This window comes from Crotalus tigris, unplaced genomic scaffold (genome assembly GCF_016545835.1).
Source record: "Crotalus tigris isolate CLP2741 ecotype Arizona unplaced genomic scaffold, ASM1654583v1 scf7180000024374.3283719, whole genome shotgun sequence".
Taxonomy (NCBI): Eukaryota; Metazoa; Chordata; class Lepidosauria; order Squamata; family Viperidae; genus Crotalus; species Crotalus tigris.
Genome location: NW_024100544.1, coordinates 1,992,680 through 2,015,455, shown reverse-complemented (window position 1 = coordinate 2,015,455; position 22,776 = coordinate 1,992,680). Strand labels below are relative to the sequence as shown.

Below are 22,776 nucleotides of genomic sequence, written 5' to 3'. Positions count from 1 at the left end.
AATGTACAATTTTGTGGTGGCCATCTATGCTGAAACACATTCAGTCTTAGCTCCACAAGGCTGTCTGGAAACAGTGAGGAACCAGCCCCTGCTGTGTCGACCCTGCCCCCTGGTGCATGCTGGGGAGGTGTCACCCTTTGTGAGAATGAAGAAATGGACCATGCCTTGGCGCTTGCCCCGTTCCCACCCCCTTCTGCCAGAGACCCTCAGATCTGTCCCACTCCTGCCCAGGCCCCACAGGCACCCTTGACGCAAACAATGTAGAGCTGGCCATACCCACCCAGTAGGCCACACTCACTCCATCCATGCCCACCCAGTAGACCGCACCCACCCTGGCTACACCACCCCACCCCGCCGAGGGCAACCACAATGCTGATGCGGCCCTCAATGAAATTGAGTTGACACCCCTGTCCTAGGAGAAGGTGCTACCTTACCTACCTTCATTTTGATACCTGATACCGTTCAGTCTTTGGAGAACTGTCTTTCTTAATCTGTTTCTGGTTCACTGCTGAAAACCATTTGGATGGGTACTCATCCAAGAATATTTGCATAACTAATAAGGGAGAGTGTAATCATCTTCCAGTCTATCAAGACTAAATTCCATGCCCTTGCTTCTAATTTGGACATTCCCATTTCAGGCCTGAGGGCTGCACTCTTTGGGGCTGCATGTAAAGACCTTTCAGCCTAGACAAGAAGCATACCCAGGAGTATTAGTTCTATCTTTATTGTAATGTTACATCAACAGAATCTTGCAAGTCTAAAAGTACATCTATCCTGCCATCACTTTTACAATCCAAGAAACTAGGGAGGGTCCATTCTAAGACATTTGTCACTCTCCCATTCTTTCTATGGGCTTAGCTTTCTCTTCTCTGATCATTGCCTAGCCTACAGCTCTTCTGTGTGTCTCCAAGGTCATTCTCGCATAGCATGACAGGACACTAAATTTCTTGTTTGCATAAATTCACTTTTTATAAAATATACAGTCTTATTTGGGCTCCAAATCAAGCTTGGATAAGGATTTTGGTCTTGGACAATTTTAATTCCATTCCATTAATTCTTCTTTGAAGTAAGACAATTTCTTGATAGCTGTAGAAGACTGTGAGGTTACATATTTGTCATGAGCTTTCCAAGTTCCCTGCGAATGGAAAACCATTCCCAGATATTTAAAAGGAGCACCTCGATTTTATTTCCATTTATTATCCAACTAAATTGCTTTGCTTTCTTTGAAAACACCAGGACTTTAGATTTTTGATCATTTATAATCAGCTGGTTTGCCCTGCTAATTGTTATGGCTTTCATAGCCTTTCTGAGTCCTGGGAATAGCATGTACTAAAGCTATGAGTAGCAGCACCATGCAAATCTGTTCCAGGTACATACCCTGTTGTGAGGGCAGCAAGATTTAGAATGGGTTGATATCCTACTGGCTTTGGCATGGGAGGAAATTCCAGCAATGCAACTATGGGGACTTGCCCTTATAGTTGAAACAACAGTATTACACATGCCTCATCCAGTAAAAACAAGTACACAGTAACGATTGAGAATGGTACTCCAACATGGTTAAATGATAGCTCCTGACTAAATTATGTTTTCATAGTAAATGTTGCTGCCTTCAAAAATGAGGAAAACAAAGTTCCAGCAACAGACTTGACTTGACATCAATACCGGAAGATCCTAGAACAGAGTATACAGTAAAAAGATAATCTGTAAGTATCTAATAGACAGTGGGAATGCTATGAACATATAATGTGAATTCAGCAACATAATACACCATAAATGCTGTTTAAGAAGTTAGTTAAGATAGGCTCAATGCTACACCAATTATGGTGGCTGAAAAATCTTTGATGATGGTTCCTCATCAAATTGGTGATGTTTGAGTGGGTATCTCACAAGATACCCGAGGTTCTCTACAATATTTTTATTACTGCTTTGAATTAATAAGTGGAGGGAATATTTTGTGAATGCATAGACCAGGGGTCCCCATCCCCCAATCCATGAACCAGTACCAGGCCGCGGCATGCCAGCAACCGGTCCGCAGAAACAAGCAAAGCCCCATCCATGGGATGCAGACAGCACACAAAATCACATCCCCTCCAGTCTGCGGAAAAACCTCTCTCCACGTAACCGGTCCCTGGTGCCCAAAAGGTTGGGGACCACTGGCGTAGACAATACACAAGTGAATGAGATAGGACAATAATACCACATAAGACAAATAAAAATCATGATAATATGGATAAAAGGACTGAAAGTAAACAGACGAAGTTTAACATAGAGAAGTGCAAAATTATTCAGTTAGAGAATAGAAATTAAAAACAGAGCTACAGGATGCTAAGCACCTGGTTTAAGTAATAGTACCTACAATCACAATTATGGAAGAATTGTTGATTACAAATTGACTGCAGCACAATATGGTTGCAAAGAAGGCAAATTTGATTTTTGGCTTCTGAATATATATATTCCAAAATTGACTGACCACAGGATCATTCAACTCTATTCTGTTTTAATTAAATCCCACTTCAGACACTATGTCCATTATGGGCAATATGTTTTAATGAGGATTACAGAAATTGAAATGGATGAGAAAAGGGCACAAATATGATCAGATAAACTAAATCCTATAAATAGAGATAGAAATAGCTAGTGGGTTTAGTGTAAAAAAAGACACCTGAGGAAAGATATGATAGCACTTGTCAAATACTGAAACAGTTGTTATATAGAAGAAAGTGTCTCTTCTTTTTTCAGAGTGCAAAATGTGGAACAAATAGTTTCATTTAATATTTTGAGAATTTTAATGCAATTTTTATATTTTATAAAACCTTATTGTATTTTTCTCATGTTGTTTATTTTTATAAAAACATATTGATGGTCCTTTCCAACTCTATGATTTTGTGCCTTTTCCATAGCAGAATTGGGGATAGGAAAAGCTTCAAACACATGCCTGATTTATTTCCTCAATGACACTAAAACAATATATAGTAGACTAAGCATTGACAGGTCTGATTTTCACTTGTTGTATTGTGATTTTTTTATATTTGCTCAATAAAATGTGTTTTCAGAATATTATTTTTACTATGCTTTAGCAATATCTTCCAAGTTAAAAAAAAAAAATCTCCCCAAAAGATTTTTAAGCATATGTTAGTATATTTATAACTGAACATAATGTTAAATAATATGGATCTGCATCTGGTGTAGCTGTTCTAAACTTTTTAGAATAAAAGGAATCTTTATATCTTAGCCTTCCAGGTCAAATATTAACCTCAGTGTTTAACTTCATAATATTGAGGGCTTTTTGTTATAGATTTGTTAAGGATCAGATTAGGCCCACTTAATATTTAAAGCAATTTCATAATGGGGAGAAACTATATAAAACTGTAAATCAACAAACTGATTCATTTGTATTTTCATACAAAAATGTCTTGAATTCTTAACCTTATCTCATTTCAAGCTCTTATTTCCCCATTTACTACAAGCAAATATCTTGAAACTTGGAAAAGATTACACAGCACTTTCTTTCAACAAACCTTATTCATACACTTCCTCAAATAATTCATAGTGCTTTTTTGGTACACCACATCTGAAGAAGCTACAACTGAAGATCTTGAAGCATATTTAACCTCAATTTTTAAACCATTAGCGTCAACTAAAGTCAACATTTCTGGCAACTTCTTGAACTTCATTCAATTTTCTCTTATCCAAGAACCCCATGCCCAACTGAAAAAAGTATTTCCCCTTGTACAAGAGGACTTCAATGTGAACTGAAATCTATGTGCATAATGAAATTAATATTCCATACCTCTAGATAAATGTTTTTCAACCATGGCAACTTTAAGATGTGTGGATTTCACCTCCGAAAATTCCCCAGCTGGCTGAGGAATGCTGGGGCTGAAGTCCACACATCATAAAATGGCCAGGGTTGAGAAACACTGTTATGAGTGAAAATGGGGAATGAGTATTTTGGATAAAGTATAGAGGCAAGTAATTTAGCAAAGTCTTCTAAATTGGGAGGGGGGAGAGATAATAAATACATTGTGTAGCCTACCATTGTAGGTGAAAGCACATCCTAATATAAGTCAGTCCACACCACAATGTAAATTTAGGATAGTGCTTTTTTAAAAAATGAGACTATGAGAATTGAGAGATATGAAAAATTAGCTTACTGATCTTGTTGGTTCTGGAGCTAGTATTTCCCAACCAACATATCTCAGAAGATAATTTATTTTTTCTTTTCTCTGACTGAGTAATAAATGAGCTTGCTTCTCTAATTGTTTATTCATTTCACATTACTGCTGTCTTTTAAAAAATATCCCTAGCTAGGTTATTTCATGTGCATTGCTTCTTCTGTATTTTGCCTTGTTTTATTCATGCTTTCTTACTCTTGACTGTGTCCCTAGACTATAACCTTGGTTACAATACACACTGCTGTCTCTGGGTTTGCATTTTTGATTAAGATGCTTGCTTTTTTCCCAGGCCAGAGACTGGCAAACAGTTGTGATTTGCATTAGCAACAATACTGAAATCAAAAGAAAAACTCAACTTTTAAGTGTGAGCGTCTAACTGCTGAAAGGCTTGGAAACTAGCACAGTTTGGAAAAAAAAACTTGTGGCATTTTCAGAGAATGTGGCTAGCAAAAACTGGCGCTCACATTGTGCAATTTTTGTATTTGCAGAAGAAAAAAAATCCTAAATGACTTTTTTGTCATTTCAGGGAAGCAATATTTAATAAAGACATTGACAGATTAGTACAAAACAAAGGAGGGGAACTGCCTCCCCTCCAATAGAAAAAAAAATCAAAAGTTATCCCAACAAAGAAGTTTATTTTCTAAATTTTTCAAGAATGCTACAATAAGCATCAGGACAGCAGCAATACTGCTGTAATAGTTCCCTCAAATACCATATTTAGCTAGGAATGGCAGGATTAGAAATACAAAGCAAAATTATATTTCAGGTACTTTAATCCTATGTAATCTTTGAGTGTGCAGAATTGTACTGTTGTTTTCTTAGAGTTTTTTAAGGAAAAGAATTGGCCAAATCTTTTTAGCAAATAGTTGCTACAGGATTCTTCTTTATTTAGGAGATATAATTACCAATCTATAGTCGGTAATGTCCTTGGAGAGAGGATTAAAATCTGCAAAAGAGCAGACAGAATTCTGCAATGCATGCTTGCCCTTTTGAATTTTCACATGATATTAACTTACATATACAAAAGTTGCAGTGTGGCACTCCATCCATCACTTTGCTTTTTTTGACCTCCCTCCATGGATCTTTCTGCCAGTAATTATTTAAATGATCAAGATAACAAAATAGAAAGTTCTGTTCTGAACATCAATTTGTAAATATAATATTAAAATAATGAACAAAAACAAAGTACTAAAAGTTAGATTCGTATTTATAAAGATGAGCAAATACCAACTTTTGACTGTTAGCCTAAAGAGTTAAGATTCCTTGTTTTTTATGACTTGGAACCATTTGAAAAAGGAATTGATATACCTAATGTATATATATTAGATGTATAAGCCATCAATATATGATGGTTAAAAGTCTTAGACTAGAAGTAAGAGACCCAAATTCTAGTCCTCCCTTAAACACAGAAGCCAGCTAAGTGACTTTGGGCCAGTTCCTCACTCTCTTCCTTAAACCAATGATATCTTTCAAAAACAATTAAAGACTGAGCATAGCTAAAGGATGCTTAGAAGATGTACGATAGATAGATAGATAGATAGATAGATAGATAGATAGATAGATAGATAGATAGATAGATAGAAAAATAGATAGACAGACAGAGGTAAAGGTAAAGGTAGAGAGAGAGAGAGAGAGAGAGAGAGAGAGAGAGAGAGAGAGAGAGAGAGAGAGAGAGAGAGAGAGAGAGAGAGGTAGATAGATACAGGGCTTTTTTCTTATAGAACGCCCAAAACGGAGTTCCGGCATCTTTTTTGGATGGAACCTTGTAGGGTAGGCAAGGCGGATTGTATGATGTGTGTGAGTTCCGGCACCTATTTTTTTTTTTTTTTTTTTAGAAAAAAAGCACTGGATAGATAGATAGATAGATAGATAGATAGATAGATAGATAGATAGATAGATAGATAGATAGATGTAGATAGATAGATAGATAGATAGATAGATAGATAGATAGATAGATAGATAGATAGATAGATAGATAGATAGATAGATAGAGGAAGAGGAGGTAGAGGTAGAGACACACCCACACATATATACAGTACCTATAACATATACATTTTGTGGGGAAGAGTTTGTGTGGATGTGTTTGCATACTTATACATACATAAATATGAGACCCAGTTGTTGTTCTTAAGCTATCATACTAGGAGTGGGGAGGCCCAAGTTCTTATCCTCCCTTAGGCACTGAAGCTTCCTGCCTGAGCAAGGGTTGGACTAGATGACCTCCAAAGTCCCGTCCAACTTTATTATTATTATTTGTAGCTTACTGGGTAATTTTGGGCCTTTCACTCAGTCTTAGTTCTTGACTCAGAAGGTGAAATATTTCATTCTACCAGCCTGCACTGGACTAGTAGATTGTGATCCATAACTTGCAGTGGATTAATGTGGGATGTTGATGTTGATGATAGACCTGAAAAACAAAGTTTGCAAAATAGGTCAAAGAACAAAAGCTATGTTTTTGCCATTTTATGCCACTCCACATGAAATATAGTTTTGCTGCAAGTAAGCCATATGCCAAATGTTGTATTGTTCTTAACAGCAACCTCCTTGCATGCAGAATTTTACACAGTACAAAAGGAGTGGCCGATGGCCTGAGGAGTCCTCAAGCAAAAGCCAACACAAAGGACAAGAAGAGAGGAAGTATGAAGTAGCAACAAATAGAAGGAAATTACCCAATGTTTTCGGTTCCCATAAAATTGCAGCAGGGTAAGAGATACTGCAACATCCTAAGGACAAATTTGTATTGCCATAAATGTTAATTAACTAAACTCCATTTCATCAGATATTTTATCTACTAATTACAGCTTTCTATTAAGGATTCTTCTGACATTAGAAGGAAATGGAAGTGTGTAAAGACTTCAGGTCCTGAGCACTGTGCAATGTTGTTTGAGTTAACCCCCCAGAACAGGATTTTACTCTTGCTTGCTTTCCCTTGCGGACACCATGTCCAACACCATATATACCTGGAGGATCCGTCAATGGAATCCATTTCCTTAAAAAACTTCTTTCCACTGATAGATGGTCAGTGAAGACAATCCTAGGACAATTTTATTAAGCTTAAGAGTATGTTAAATAATTACTATGAATATTTACAAATCATTGGTTTATGGTATCAATTCCAAAGTGGGTTCTCGTAAGCTATTTAACAGCTATAGGGGTTAACTGAAGCACGGTTAAATGAATGAAAATTATTAATGTTTATTGATTTATTACAAAATATATTTTTGTGTAAAAACATTCTAGTCAAGGGCTTTTGATAGACTTTTGTAGTATTCGGTTTTGTTTTATTAACTTTTGTTCCATTATTTTTACCGGTGTGAGCACCATAGAACTTAAAATTTCTTTCTACGAAATGGGTACAGGATTGTGTTATGATTTTTTTTATAGATATAACTTTCTTATTCAGATCTTATTGAAATCTATGCTAAAAGCTTCTATTCATGGAATGTTTCTTCCTACCAATGTGTCATTAATACTGACTTTGAGATTTAATTTGTTAGGTTGGATGGACTCATATAATATGATGAGTTTATCAATTAGGTTCAGGAGTATGATCCCAAGATTAATTGCCAACCACCTGCCATTGCGCTTAAACATTCAACATTTTATAGTCTATTTCATTATATTAATGGACATTTTCCCCAATCCTTTATGTTTTTGAAAACCTGAAAACATAATCCAACTCTCAGCTTGATACTGATATACTCTATTAATTCTAATCTCTCACAATTTTACTGTATATTTTAATTGCATTAAATGAGCAGTGCTCCTGCACTGCTGATCTGGAAAAAGATAATTTTGCACTCAAGGTCAGATGGAAAAATTTGCATTCATATAATCCCCACCCTTCAAGGTGATAAACAAATACTTATAATAATTGTATGACTAAATTTCAAAATAATGTCTGAAATAGGGATGATCTCATTAGGCAAATAGTCATTCAAAAAATAGCAGAACCCTCATTAGTATTACAATATTCGGTATGATCCATTTTGCAAAGTTTCAGCTAGCCCAATGTCATGTCTCTAAGTAATGAAATGGAGTCAAAGTTTTATGTTTAATGTTATATTTATCATAAACCCAGTAGGAAGTTGCTATTTATGCTATCCTTTTTTCAGTTCAGGAATCCAGATTAAAGCATTTCTGATGGATTCAAAAGACTGTTCAACTTTTATCTGGACAGCTTCATCAAAGGAGAGCTGATCACCTTCTTTAATAATTAGTTCCACTCTTGAACTGCCCATGTCGTTAAGGAAGCTTTCTTAACATTGAGACAGAATCTGTCTCCCTATAAAATAAGATCTTTGCTTCCTATCCTGCATAGGATTGATAAAGATTCATTGATAAAATAACATTTGATTAAGTTCATCCTAGAGAAGGAAAATTTAAAACCATAAGCAGCAACAACACAAATACATTTCAGAAACGAGGTGGCTAAAGATAAATATTCTGCTGTACAGTAGTTAATTTGAGTAAAGTTAAGGACAGATGGGGAGAACAAGAGCCAGACAGCAATCTTTTTGTAGCTCTAAATCATGGCACAAACAAGAGTTAGGCCTATCAACCCCCCTTAGCTGACTGGAAAACCTACATTAAACTAAATCATCTTCATCTAGAAATTTCTGTACATATTGTAAGTTATTGAGAAAAGGTAAAAGCTCCAGCAATTCCTGAGGAAAGATGAATTTGAACCAATAATTAGTTTCATAAATCTGGGATCTTGCTTGAATTGATGTAATCCTCACATCCAAATAGAAGATAGTGTTGGATATACAGCCATATAATGAAAATAGCTCAAAAAAATTTCAATTGGATTATTACCAAACCATCTTTATCAGAAATGGCCAGATATTTATAAGAAATCTGAGATATCACCTTAACCTCAAAAGCTTTCAGGATTCAATAAAACCTTCAGCTACTTGAGATTTTTTTTTTCTATCCTTATTCCATCTTTTATCAAGGCCAAACATATTTAGTTCCTTTAATCTCTCGTATGAGTTTTCAGTCTTTATCACCTTTACACTTGTTCCGGTTTGACCAAATATCTTCTAAAAATGTAACCAAACCAGATCAGAATCAAGATGATCGATATATTTAGTCCATGAATGATTGGGCTCGTTTCTAAATTTGGGATTCAAAAGTGCATGCACCTGCCAGGTATCACATCTGTAGCTTTTTGCTATTTGGACTTTGGAAAAACTAATCTTTATATTATTGTACACTACATGCAGGATGCAACCTAATTCGTATGAGCTTTGTGAGCGAAGGCTTGGTGAACTATTTCCACAGGAAAAATGTCATGTCGTTTTCTAATTTCCATAGTTTAATGAAGATATGCATACAGAGAGTAACATGCTAATCATAGTATTCTGCAAATGAAACAATATTTGGAAACAAGGAAACAGCAGGATAGATTTTGTAATCTGGAACTAAATGCACTTGTCTCCTTGGGAACCACACTGGCCTTTTCTCTACATCCTCCCACTCCTTGCTCCACACCCCCAACCTATTTTGTTCATTTCATTCCTTTTGATACAGGTTCTTTGAAATAAAGAGCTGGATCATAAAATAGCACTGGCTTTAACAAGATTGTTTAGTACCACCTTTCTTTAACTGATGGAGGGTTCAGAAAAGAACCTAAGAATACTTTGGTTCACAGTCACAAGGACATGTTAATTATTTTAGTTTTCTTTAATACACAATCAGATTTATACTTTTTCTGGCTGTTTCGCTCTCTTGTTCTTTCTCAGGCAGACAAAGACATACATACATATCTCAAAGTAGATTTTGCTTCTTGCTTTATATTCCTGGTTTTGGATTGTTTACAAATCTGTCATTGGATCTGGCACTTGCATTAGTTCTCTATGCTGCTGTGCACTCAGCTGGTTTAAAAAATGGCAAATACATGTTTTAAGGAACATTTGGAGAAATTGGAAGTGATGTAGAGAAGGTGGTCAAATCACAGGATTGGAAGCTCAAACGTAAGCTAAGATTAAAAAGAAGTGGATCTGATACCCCTTAAAAAAGATCAATCAAATAAATACCTGAGTGAGTGTCACACAGAGGAAAAACAAGACCTGTTTTCTGTTGTTTCAGGGTGACCTTAAGTTGCAAAAAGTAGTTTCTAGTTTTGGGGGTTCCAGAACAGCAAGTCAGCAATAGAATCATTGACTCAGCTTCTACTTAAGCCAAAACTGAACAACTATTTATTAAGGTAGCCAACTTTTTTACAATGAAAAGGAGGACACAAATAAATTGAAGAAAAAAATATCGTAAATAAAAGAAACATTTTATTCATTGTAACAATAATACAGATGACTTGCATGTGCAAAGTTTGCCAGCCGGGTGTTTTGGCATGCTCAGCAGCAATTCCTATTGGCTTTCGAAAGCCAATAGGGGGAGTAGCACAGCTCATGCAAAAGTTGAAAAAAAAACATCAAAAAAAGGTGCCAGAATGCCATTCTGAGCATTCTATGAGGGGGAAAAAAAGCCCTGCAGATTAGTCTTCAAATATTGAAAAGGAGGACATGAAGGAGGACACTTTTTGAGGGAGGACAGAACTTACAAAAGGAGGACTGTCCTCCCTAAAGGAGGACAGTTGGTCACCTTATATTTATTTGCCTGGCCCATTTTAACCGTATTTCTACACTGAGCAGGGAATTGGACTCAGGAACCTAAAATTCAATGCTTCTCAACCTCAGTGACTCTAAGATGTGTGGATTTCAGTTCCAGCCAACACTAAAATAAATGATCCCTTCCAGCTCTTGGTTATGCTCCCTGTATTCTTCCTTGTTGAAATATAAATATTTTACCACCATTAAATAGAAATATTTTACTACCAAACAGCCTCTCAAAGTTTAAGAATAGGAAAGTAAACCTGAAGCCATCTTTTCCATTTACCAGCGAGATCTTTAAAATAAGCAAATCAGCTCCATGAAATGAGATAGGACCTCATTTTAAATCTAGATAGGATTGCACATTTTCCTGCAGGAGGGTCTTTCCTCTTGATTTGACCAGCAGAGGGAGCTACTGTAGTGTGCTAGATACATGTCTCTGTTACCGCTGTTCAGCTTTTCTTAAATAGTACCAGTCTTCAAAAAGCTGCTTCATCAGTCCTTGACTGCGGTTTTAGAGTTAATCAGCACTGTGGCCTAACCTTTGGATTGCACCTCCATGTTCACTATGACTGAAATGATTTGTTCAATTATTTTGTAGATTGCAGGGTTTTGTGAAGAAAAGCAGTTGGTGGAACAAGATGTCCATACGACCAAGCACAGTGGAAAACAAAATTTATGTTGAAGAGTGTTGTGGAAGCATGCTGCAGTGATTCATTTTCAGTTAGTTGAAAATGCAGCCTCCGGGGAGGATTGTCGAAAAGGATAGGAAACAATAAGAATTGTGCTAATTTACATCTCAGACTGAAATTAGAGAAGTCTTCCTACCACCCCGTGTCTTTCCAAAGACCACAAACCATAGGATATTCTTTTTAGAGCCTTGAATACCACAACACACTCTTGAACATCATTAGCTCAGCCTCCCAAGGTTAGGAAACCCATGACTTTTTAAAAGTGGCATACAGATAGTCCTCTACTTGCAACCTTTCGTTTAGTGACTGTTCAAAGTGATGTTGGCACCGAAAAAAGTGACTTATGACCGTTTTTCACACTCATGACCATTGCAGCATCCCCATGCTGACGTGATCAAAATTCAGATGCTTGGCAACTGGCTTATATTTATGATGGTTGCAGTGTCTCCAGGGGTCATGTGATCACCTTTTGCGACCTTCTGACAGGCATAGTCACTGAATGAGTCATATTGACCTAACAACTATAATACTAACAACACCAGATTCACTTAACAACTGTGGCAAGAAAGGTCGTAACATGGGGGAAAACTCGACTATCTCACTTTGCAACAGAAATGTTGGGTTCAATTGTCATCATAAGTTGAGGACTACCTGTATTAGAATGTACTTCGCACGCTCTGCCAACTTGTCCATCCTTCCGTATTAAGTTCATTTCTGGTTATAGGTGTCCATGTCTCTAGGCTGGAAGGGGCATGCAATGACCAAAGGCCATGTGCACCTTCTCTTCCATATTAGAGTGCAAAGCTGCAGGGAAAAGCTCTTTCTTTCCACAGGATCTAATATATGAGTGGTGTTATAAGTTAAGTCACTGTTAAATAACATCTAATGCACTGATAATAATTCTGGGTTGTATAAACAGAGGCATAGAATCAAGATCACTTTATAAAATCCTAATAAGACCACACCTGGAATACTGCAGCCAGTTTTGGTCACCATATCACAAAAAAGATGTTGAGAGTTTGGAAAAAATTCAGATAAGAGCAACTAAGATGAACAAAGGCCTGGAGACTAAAACATACGAAGAACGGCTGTTGGACTTGGGTTTGGCTAGTCTAAAGAAAAGAAGAAATAGGGGAGACATGATAGCAGTCTTTCAGTATTTGAGGGGCTGCCACAAAGAAGAGGGGGTCACATTATTCACCAAAGCACCAGAGGGCAGGACGAGAAACAATGGTTGAAAACTGATCAAAGAGAGAATTAAGGAAAAACTTCCTGACACTGAGGACAATTACCCAATGGAACAGCTTACCCCCAGAAATTGTGGGCACTCCATCACTCGAAAATTTTAAGAAGAGGCTAGGCAGTCACTTGTCTGAGATGATACAGGTTCTCCTGCTTGAGCAGGGAACTGGACTAGAAGATCTCCAAGGTCCCTTCCAGCTCTATTCTATTTGAGAATACCAATAAAATAAAATAAAATGGAAGTAATAGAAACTGGCTATGTCTTATACCTCCCTGAATGGTCATAACAGTGAAATTAATGGGCTAGAGGTGTGAAATTAGCACATAGCCTTGGAAATGTGTTAGTGAATTTATATAACTCCTCCAAAAAGTCTCATATATTTTAGTTTTCTTTCATTTTAGTACCATAGTGTGGACTTTCTGATTTCTATGAACATCGGAGCATTCAATATCCAGCCATTGCCATCTTCTTACAAAATCCATCTTCTCACCATGTGTTTTAAAGAATGTTTCTGAAACTCTTGAGCATAAACTATCTTCAACTTCAGCTAGCTTGATGTAGAAGTTAAGGCACCAGATCAGAAACTAGGAGACTGTGAGTTCTAGTTCTGTCTTGGGCACAAAGCTAGTTGGATGAGCTTGAACCAGTCACTCTCAGCAGGCAGTGGAAAACCACTTCCAAAAATCTTGCCAACAAAACTGGAGAGACTTGTTTAGGCATTTGCCAGGAGTCAAGACTGACTTGAAAGTACCACCCACCCAAATGGTTTCAAGGAGTTCTAGCACTTTTAACCTTCACTAAGACTCTTGAAGTAGTAATAATTCTCAATTAGTTAGTCAAGACCTTCACAATTAAAATTAAATTGCATTACAATAGGAACAGATGGGATAAAGATATTTGTATGAAGATCCACTTCCCTCCCCCCCCCCCCAAAAAAAAAACTATTGGGAGGATTGCTGTTAAACTCAGAAAGAACAAGGAAATATTACAGGTGATGTAGAAGGCAGATGCTATAATTGTCCTTGCAATAATAATAATAATTTTGAAATCCAAACATTTCATTCCTATAACCCCTTGATCCACTGCACAACAGGGGGTTTATATCTGGACCATTTTCAGTTCATCATAAAAGAAGGGAAAATGGATCCGTCCTTTCAAGAATCAGAATACCTAAAGTATAAAAGGGTGCATTGTTGGTATTAATTTAAATCACTGTGGTGGCATAGAATTATTGAACTGCTACAAATTACAGAAAACCTGAGATGGGATTTGTCTTGTAAAGACAGTTGCAAATAGCTTTAAAAGAAAATAACTAGAGGAAAATAGATGACATTTTGTTTATTCCCACAATAGTGTTGGTGGATAACTATTTTCCTGGCCCATAAAGGTGACCCTTTCATAAAAGCTGACTAATTACTTAAATTGATGATGAAGAGCTGTGTTCCTCACATCCCCATGAATGCCACATTATTTATGAATATTTAACTTAATTGTCACAAAAAAACTGTAAACGATGAAGAAAGTAATGTAGGAAAATTGTTTTACCCATGATAAAGGAAACTTTTTACTAATGGAAGCTCTGCTGGAATAGCAAGCCATTGCTCAAAGGAAGTACTAGTACCGCATTATAAAACCCTAGTGAGACCACACCTGGAATACTGCAATCAATTTTGGTTAGCATATCACAAAAAAGATGTTGAGACTTTGGAAAAAGTTCAGAGGAGAGCAACTAAAATGATCAAAGGCCTGGAGGCTAAAACATGCGAAGAACGGCTGCAAGACTTGGGTATGGCTAGTCTAGAGAAAAGAAAAAACAAGGGTGATGTGATAGCAGTATTCCAGTATTTGAGCTGCCACAAAGAAGAGGGGATCAAACTATTCTACAAAGCACCAGAGGGCAAGACAAGAAACAATGGCTGGAAACTGATCAAAGAGAGAAGCAACCTGGAATTAAGGAGAAAGTTCCTAACTGTGAGATCAATCAACCAGTGGAACAGTTTGCCTTCAGAAATTGTGCACACTCCATCACTGAAGGTTTTTAAGGCGACATTAGACAGTCACTTGTCAGAAATGGTATAGGTTCTCCTGCTTGAGCAGGGGGCTGGACTAGAAGACCTCCAAGGTCCCTTCCAGCTCTATTCTATTCCAAAGAAAGCTCAGCTCTAGGTCTCCAAAGAAAAGTTAGTTTTATATCTTCCTCTCCCAAGGTGCACTATTCCCCAGAGTTTATTTGCAAGGCTCCATTCATTATGGAGCAAAAGAATTAGTTTAATTTTTTTTTCATGACTATCAAGGAGTTCTACACTTGATGAGATGCTCAGAAGCAGATGACTTGACAGGTAGTTCTTTTCAGCCATAATTCAGCACTGCTGCATTGTATGTAACTGCATGCAACCATTCATTTAATGATCATTTGAAGTTACAACAGCTCTGAAAAAAGTGACCTATGACTGTTTTTCACACAATCATTGCAGCATCCCCATGGTCATGTGATCAAAATTCAGATGCATGGCAACCGGCATGTATTTCAACTCATATTTATGATGGTTGGAATGTCCCTGAGGTCATGTGATCACCATTTGCAACCTTCTGACAAGCAAAGTCAATGGGGGAGCCAGATTCACTAACTTAACAACTGTAGTGATTCACTTAACAACTGTGGCAAGAAAAATTGTAAAACGGGGCAAAACTCACTTAACAACTGTCTCACTAGCAACAGAATTGTTGCTAAGACAAGGACTACCGATAGTTGGATATGATCTCCCACACCTGATTTGCAGTCTCCAAAGCACCCCAGAATCAAAGTGGCTAATTTTCAATAAAAATAATGTTCCAATTGTTTAGGAGTGGTAGGCAGTTTTAAGGGAGAGAAAATTCTCCCATTCCCACCCATAAACTCCCATCTCAAAACCTCAAAACGTAGCAAAAAAAAACAAACTGACATTTTTTTGAGTCCTGCCAGTGATGCATTACAGCAAGCCATTCTGTGGCCTAGTAGCAAGTGGAGAAATTGAATTGAGCCCCCAGTCAAGGAAGACCCATAGTCTAGCTTTAATCAAGACATATTGAAATTTGCTAACAGCTGATTCACAGTTATTGAATATTAAACAATTTGGTTTTTATTATTGCTGCGAGCCACCCAGAGTGGTGTTTCATAAGATGGGTGGCCATATAGATCTAATGAACGAATGAATAATGTGCATGTAGCACAATGTATCTAATAAGTACTGGAGACTCATTTAAAAAATGACCTTTAACACCCCCCCCCCAAAAAAAGGCATTATTTTTCCAAAACAAGAAAAAGGGTGAAGGCCAAACACATATACAAACCATCTTTCTAGTCTTTCTCTATGCATGGTTTTGAATATTCCTATAAATTTGAAAGTCAAAGGGTCTACCATGTTTTATTTGTCTGGTTGTTATTAAAATATTCACAGTTTGTCCTCTGTCCTAGAGTTCACAGACCAGTTGTAATCTGTAAGCTTCCTAAGTTAACATTTTAAATATAGATAATAAAACTGAATAAAAACAATGCTTTTTTATTTTTTATTTTATATAGCAATGACCACAATAAAATGCCTCCTGATATTTCACTTATGGCTCTTTCATCACCTCCACTCTAAAAATGCAACAGGAGAGGCAGTATGCGTCTTTTTTGTATCCCTCACTGTGATAATAGGAGGGACAGCACAATGCTTGTGTCCACATTTTCTTTGAGCCTTATGGGACCTGTACTGTAGCTGTCATCTGAAGAGGTTCCAAAAGCCAATGAATATTTTGGCTCCTTCGCATCAACAAATATGGTGAGGAGCCATAATGTCAATAACTGTTTTCAACTTGTGTAGATATTATATGACAGATTCCAGGAGTTTGCATATCAATACGTAGTGAAAATTATCCTGCTGAACTCAGAATGGAGTGTGCCTTAATGCAATTACTCTTCGTTCACACCATACTTACGGGACTGTCAGTCATCCAATCCTCTAGACAACCCTTTTCTAAGCATCCTACATTTATTGTGCGCTTATCAATCAATTCTAAGTTCTGGAAATGTCTTCTCACAATTAAGTACTTTAACAGTAGGTTGCACCCTGGGGATCCCTTCGACAAGATACAAATATTTATCATTGATGTCTGCCAGTAAACCACACTATGAAATTGCCCCTTGGAGCAACTCAGTTTTAACAACTAGGCTTCTTAGTCTCCAGAAACATCTCCTTCCTACTAGCCTGCATCAATTTAGTCTTCAACTCAATCATCCATTTATTTCCTCCAAGTTTGGCCATGCTAGAAGTATGCAAATTGCCATAGGACTGCTTTTCACTTTCTTTCTAGGTGTTTAACCCTTTTTAATTCAGTTAGTAAGATCTCATTTCAGACCTGTTCCTCTTACTGGTACTGTTCCACAAATGAAGCTACTTTTTGACTTCCTATTTGAGAATTATACCTTTCTCCTGCTTGAGCAATTTTTTTTCTAACTTTAGAGTCATGTTTCTTTGTAAAAAAATGCAATCAACTACTTGCTCTCTCCTTTAGTTCAATCTAATTTGTTGTGGTTAGCCACCAGGCTATTATATACCTGTAAAATCTATGGAAGAAAGTAGGAGGAAGGAGATGATCCAGATATGCTATATTTTTTGCCATAGCTATGGCAAAGCAAACAAAAATCAATGGTTCTGATATGGTTTATTTCATTACACATGTCATCCTGAGCTGAAATGAAAATGCCAGTCAATTTTGCCAGTTCTCAAATAAGGAATTTAATTTATTAAATTTGTTGGCCGCCCATTTTATCTCAGAATAATTCTGGGCAGCTTACAATATATACAAAGCCTATGCACACTACAAATAACATATAGGTAGTCCTCGATTTACAACAGTTCATTTAGTGACCAAAGTTACAATGGCAATGAAAAAATAATAATAATGACCATTTTTCACACATATGACCGTTGCAGCATCCCCATGGTAACGTGATCAAAATTCAGAATCTTGTAAACTGTCATATTTATGACAGTTGCTATGTCCCAGGAACATGTGATCCCTTTTGCGACCTTCTGACAAGCAAAGCGAATGGGGAAGCTAAATTCATTTAACAACTGTGGCGAGAAAGGTCATAAAATGGGGCAAAACTCACTTAACAACTGTTTCACTTAACAGAAACTTGGGGCTCAATTGTCATAAGTTGAAGACTACCCATACTATAAAATTTAGACCAGATTGTACTAGATTAGACAAGACAAGGCTGACTAGAATAGGAGGTGATGGTCTCTGTGGTCACTCACAGATTCATTTAAGATATTTTAATCTGTTCAATAGAATTTGAGTATAGGAATAATGTAGAATAATACATGTAAACTACTGCCCCAATGCAATGTGGACACTAAAGCATAAAAATGCCAGGGAATGGGATGACCAATCCAGAACTGAGTCATCATATTGACTCTTTAATGAACAGCCTCTCCAAGTTACACAGTCAGAAGCAAGTTTTCCTCATTAGTATAGAAGTCTAGTATTTTAGACATCAGCTTCTTCTGAATTCTAATTATACCAGATGGACTTTTGACTAGATGATGTACCTGAAACATACTATTGTCCAACTCAACAGGGAGGCAACTTTGGAGTGGTGTATATGAAGAAAAGCAAAACTGACTATTATTATGTATTCGTTGGTCCCTCGTGAAGCATGGTGGTGGCTTTCTGGTCAAAATGGGTTCCACAAGGCCTTCTGCCACAGTATTCACTTCCACCCTCCCTTATTTGTATTTTGCGGCTCTGCTCTCCTCACTTCACTCCCCCCCCCATTTCTCAGGCATGTTGCCTTCTGCTTCCCTCAATTTTTAACAAGTTCCCATTGGTGTTGCCAAAACTAATGTATCACTGTTGCTCCAGGTGGACCACAGACTTTATTACAGATGTGCCTCTGGTGGCAACAATGAAGATAAGCAACAATTTGCAGTCTCAAAATAGGTACATTTTCCTACTATTTGGACTCGTGGACTTTCTCAGAAGCAGGAGAAAGAGAAAATATTCTCTCCACCATCCCCAATACAGCCAGGGGTGGTTTATCTTTATTGCTGTCAATGCAGAACTGTGTTAGCGGCAAAGGGTATGGCTCAGCTGAGGCAGAAACAAATATATATATATATATATATATATATATATATATATATATATATAAATTAACATAGAAGCCTCTGGCTTTGTCCCAAAACACATGGAAGAATTGGCTGCTTGCCTGTAAGCTGCAAGTGGAGACAATCAAATGTTGACATTCATAAGCAGTGTCCAGGTGAGGAAATGACAACACTGGTATGTGGGCAAACCAACAATTAAGGCAAAAGTGGAAGGATAGAGGCCATATTTTCCAAACTTTGCCAAAGGAAAGTTGAATATTTGCAGTGGGTTTTCCTTTCCTTTGAAAAAGGCCCTTGATTGTGAGAGAAGACTAAATAATTAGTTGCAGGTTGTGAGAAAAACTGGCTTCAGTCAGAATTTGTGCTACTCTGGCCCTAGGTTTAGTTTCACAACCGCTTTCTTCCACTTGTGGGTGGGCTCTGAAGTTAGCTGCAACAGCTGGAGATTCCCCCAAGCATAGGAGCAGAGCCTTCTTTCGCCCTTCCCTCCAGTTGCCATCCCAGATTGCAAAACTATTAACGGGCGATATGCGACTCTTGAGATAATTTGTTACCTGTGGGAAATCTTTGGAAGAGATGGCAGCTTCACTTACTCTCCAATAAATTAGCAGCATTGGACTTGCTCTGACTTTTACAAAGGCTACAACAGTTCTCGGCAAATACACAGTGGCACAACTGATTATATGGAAAGCAATTTGCAAAATGGAATACATTGGGTTTTTTTGTTCAATTCCATGTACGGCTGATCTCTTAGCATAGCATTTCAAACACTAGTGAAAGGGAGAGGAATTAGCTTGTTTCACGGCCAAAAGATTTTGTGACAGAGGATTGTGTGCAATATATTGCTCCTCTATAGGACAATTCTAACATCACTTAATACCACTTTACAATGCCTTGGTAAGGCCACACTTGGAATACTGCATCCAGTTTTGGTCCCCAAGATGTAAAAAAGATGCTGAAACTCCAGAAAGAGTACAGAGAAGAGCAACAAAGATGATTAGGGGACTGGAGGCTAAAACATATAAGGAACAGTTGTTGGAACTGGGTATGTCTAGTTTAAGAGAAGGACAAGGGGGGACATGATAGCAATGTTCCAGTATCTCAGGGGCTGCCACAAAGAAGAGGGAGTCAATCTATTCTCCAAAGTGCCTGAAGGCAGGACAACAAGCAATGGATGAAAACTAATCAAGGAGAGAAGTAACTTAGAACTAAGGAGAAACTTCCTGACAGTTAGAACAATTAACCAGTGGAACAACTTGCCTCCAGAAGCAGTGAATGCTCCAACACTGGAAGTTTTTAAGAAGATACCAGACAGCCATTTGTCTGAAATGGTGTAGAGTTTCCTGCCTGAGCAGGGGGTTGGATTAGATGGCCTCCAAGGTCCCTTCCAACTTTATTATTATCATTGTTGTTGTTGTTGTTATTTCTTAGGCAAATAGGCCTGATGTTGTGCATGCAATAAAATGGGAACACTTTTGGTAATCTAATACAGAATTTTCTGTGGGAAATGTATATCATTTCAGACATATCTTCCAGTAGCTACTGTCAATGAAATTTGCATTGAATATCTTGTTCTATAAGTATTCAGCTGAATACTTCAGAATTTAGATTATTTTTAAGTGAGTTTTACATATAATGAGACAGTCATTATAGGAGTTCACTTCATTTGAAATAATGGAAATTAAAATCAGTGTTTAATAAATTAGCAGACACATCTGGAATATGGCTTCTGTGACATCTGATTAAGTTGATAGAAAGCTTGCAGCTTGAGAACAGTTTCTGTTTTAGCACTTAAGAGCCTTTTACATTACTCCAGAGGACTTTACATATGGAAAAGGATGTTCATTGTCTCAAGCAAAAGATCAGAAACATTTTAATAGATAAACAGGTACTGTCCACCTATTCGTCCTAATACCAGAATTATTTTAAAAATGCAGATTTTTAAGGGATGTTTTTTGTTTATAATAGTGTTAACTAATGACTTCCAAGAAAAGTCTGTTTTTGTGTGTGTGTTTTTTTTGCTGTGCATTTTCCACTGGCAAGAATTTAATCAGATATTTAAATTATACTTTCTTTCAACAGTTCATTTACAATTTTTCTTCAATTCATAAAAAATGAAGTAATTTTGTAAAGTAGCATTTGGTACAAGAACAAAAGCATTCAGGAACTCAGAATGGAATTACAATTTAGCCCAATTCTTTGAATATTCAGACTTGCATGTTTGAGGCTAGTTTCATGCTGGTGTAGTTCTAACAAGCAGAGTCCGCTTTCAGTATAAATATATTTGAAGAGGAATGGCTGCTATGTATAGATTTTAGCATGCTAATTGGATAGAAGAACAACATTCTTTGGGATAGAAATATTAAACAATCCCAAATATTCTGAGGTCAAGTTTAAGGACTGTCACATAATACCATTGGTGATAGTTTGCAAAGAATTAACATCAATTACAGATGAGCAGATTAGTCAGAAATCCTCCACAGTAATTAGGGATGCAGATGATATGCTAATAACCTTTATGGACCCAGAGAAATTTGTTTACTTAAAGAATGCTTAGATGCATATTTATAAGCAGTGTTTAATACAATTGGTGTATTAATGAGATTAAATATGGAAAGGCAAACAAAGGGCAAATACATGTTACTTCATGGAGTCTTCAGAAATTAAATATCTTAGATATGAAACCTGAAAGCAACAATTGGAACTAAATTATCAAACACTATTTCCTTCCTATAGGGTAGGTTTAAATTAAAGATTTTTCTGAGCAATCTAGTAGAGAAGATATCTATGGTGAAATGAATGCTCCTAAGGATTCTGTTTCTATCTGTTTCTAATTATCTTGTTTATAGAGGAAAATGGTATTAAAGGGGGAAAGCACTCTAACATTTTATTAATAGTTGTCCTGGGAAGAAAAATGAGGGAAATTATTCACTGATTTTATAAAAGAATTAGAGCTTAGTTTAGTAATACTATACTTCTAGATGTCTTTAGGTTCATCCTTTTTTTCACCTTAGCTCTGCGCCAAATTATCCTGAAATGTCTGGAACTGGAGATTCTAGACACTTTTGCAGACAGCAAGGATGTGTAGAACTAAATGACAGAATTCAGAAGGAAGGGGGTAGCTCTGGGTAACAGTATTTGCCTCTCCTGCCTCCTGATTGGTGCATGGAGGGAAGAGGGTGTGACCAGCAAGAATATAAATACTGTACTGATGCTCCTGATTGTAAGGTACTAGAACCGTGGTGGCAAACCTATGGCACGCATACCACAGGTGGCACGCGGAACCCTCTCTGTGGGCACGCGCACCGTCGCCCCAGTCCTAGGCCTTCAGCTGGGTTATAAAACCTTTTTGCTTTGGGCCTCTGCCACCATGTGCAAAAAAAAAAAAGGTTCAATCAATCAATTTCAACTTCTTGCAGGAAAAAAAAATATTTCGCAAAATTGGAATTCATTGATTGAACTTTTTAGTCCCACCCAGTCTGCCATTACCACTGTAGCCACACCCACCCAATGAGCCACGTCCACCCAATTGGTCACACCTGCCCAATGGGCCATGCCCACCTGGCACCTGACGATACATAAGTGGGTTTTGGACTGCAGTTTGGGACTCGGTCTCTAAAAGGTTCGCCATCACTGCACTAGAAGATTTGAAATGTAGGATTAGCTGATTGGTTATAGGAAGGAAGGAAGGGAGGAAGGAAGGGAGGGAGGGAGGGAGGGAGGGAGGGTATTGCTTGATGTGGTAGTGACATGTGCTTTCGTATTGCAAATAGTGGCTTATTGTCAAAGCAAAAATAAATAGATTTTTACACTATAGACAGTCTTTTATAAACTGTTTTTCTCTCTTTTCTTGATGTGGTAGTGTGGAAATCTCTGATTACTTAATACTGGAGACTGGTTTAATGATAATGGAATTGC

At 37.2% G+C, this 22,776-nt stretch overlaps 1 long non-coding RNA gene across 2 annotated transcripts; it reads left to right on the top strand.

The window, feature by feature from the left end:
- Nucleotides 1-305: 305 nt before the first annotated feature.
- On the top strand, nt 306-9,741 carry LOC120301247. 2 transcript variants are annotated; one of them, XR_005554848.1, is made up of 2 exons: nt 306-1,703; nt 6,730-9,741. It is a non-coding gene; the product is annotated as an uncharacterized LOC120301247 (long non-coding RNA). The 2 variants fall into 2 exon arrangements; XR_005554849.1 differs by having other exon boundaries at nt 6,712-9,741.
- The last annotated feature ends 13,035 nt before the right edge of the window (nt 9,742-22,776 follow it).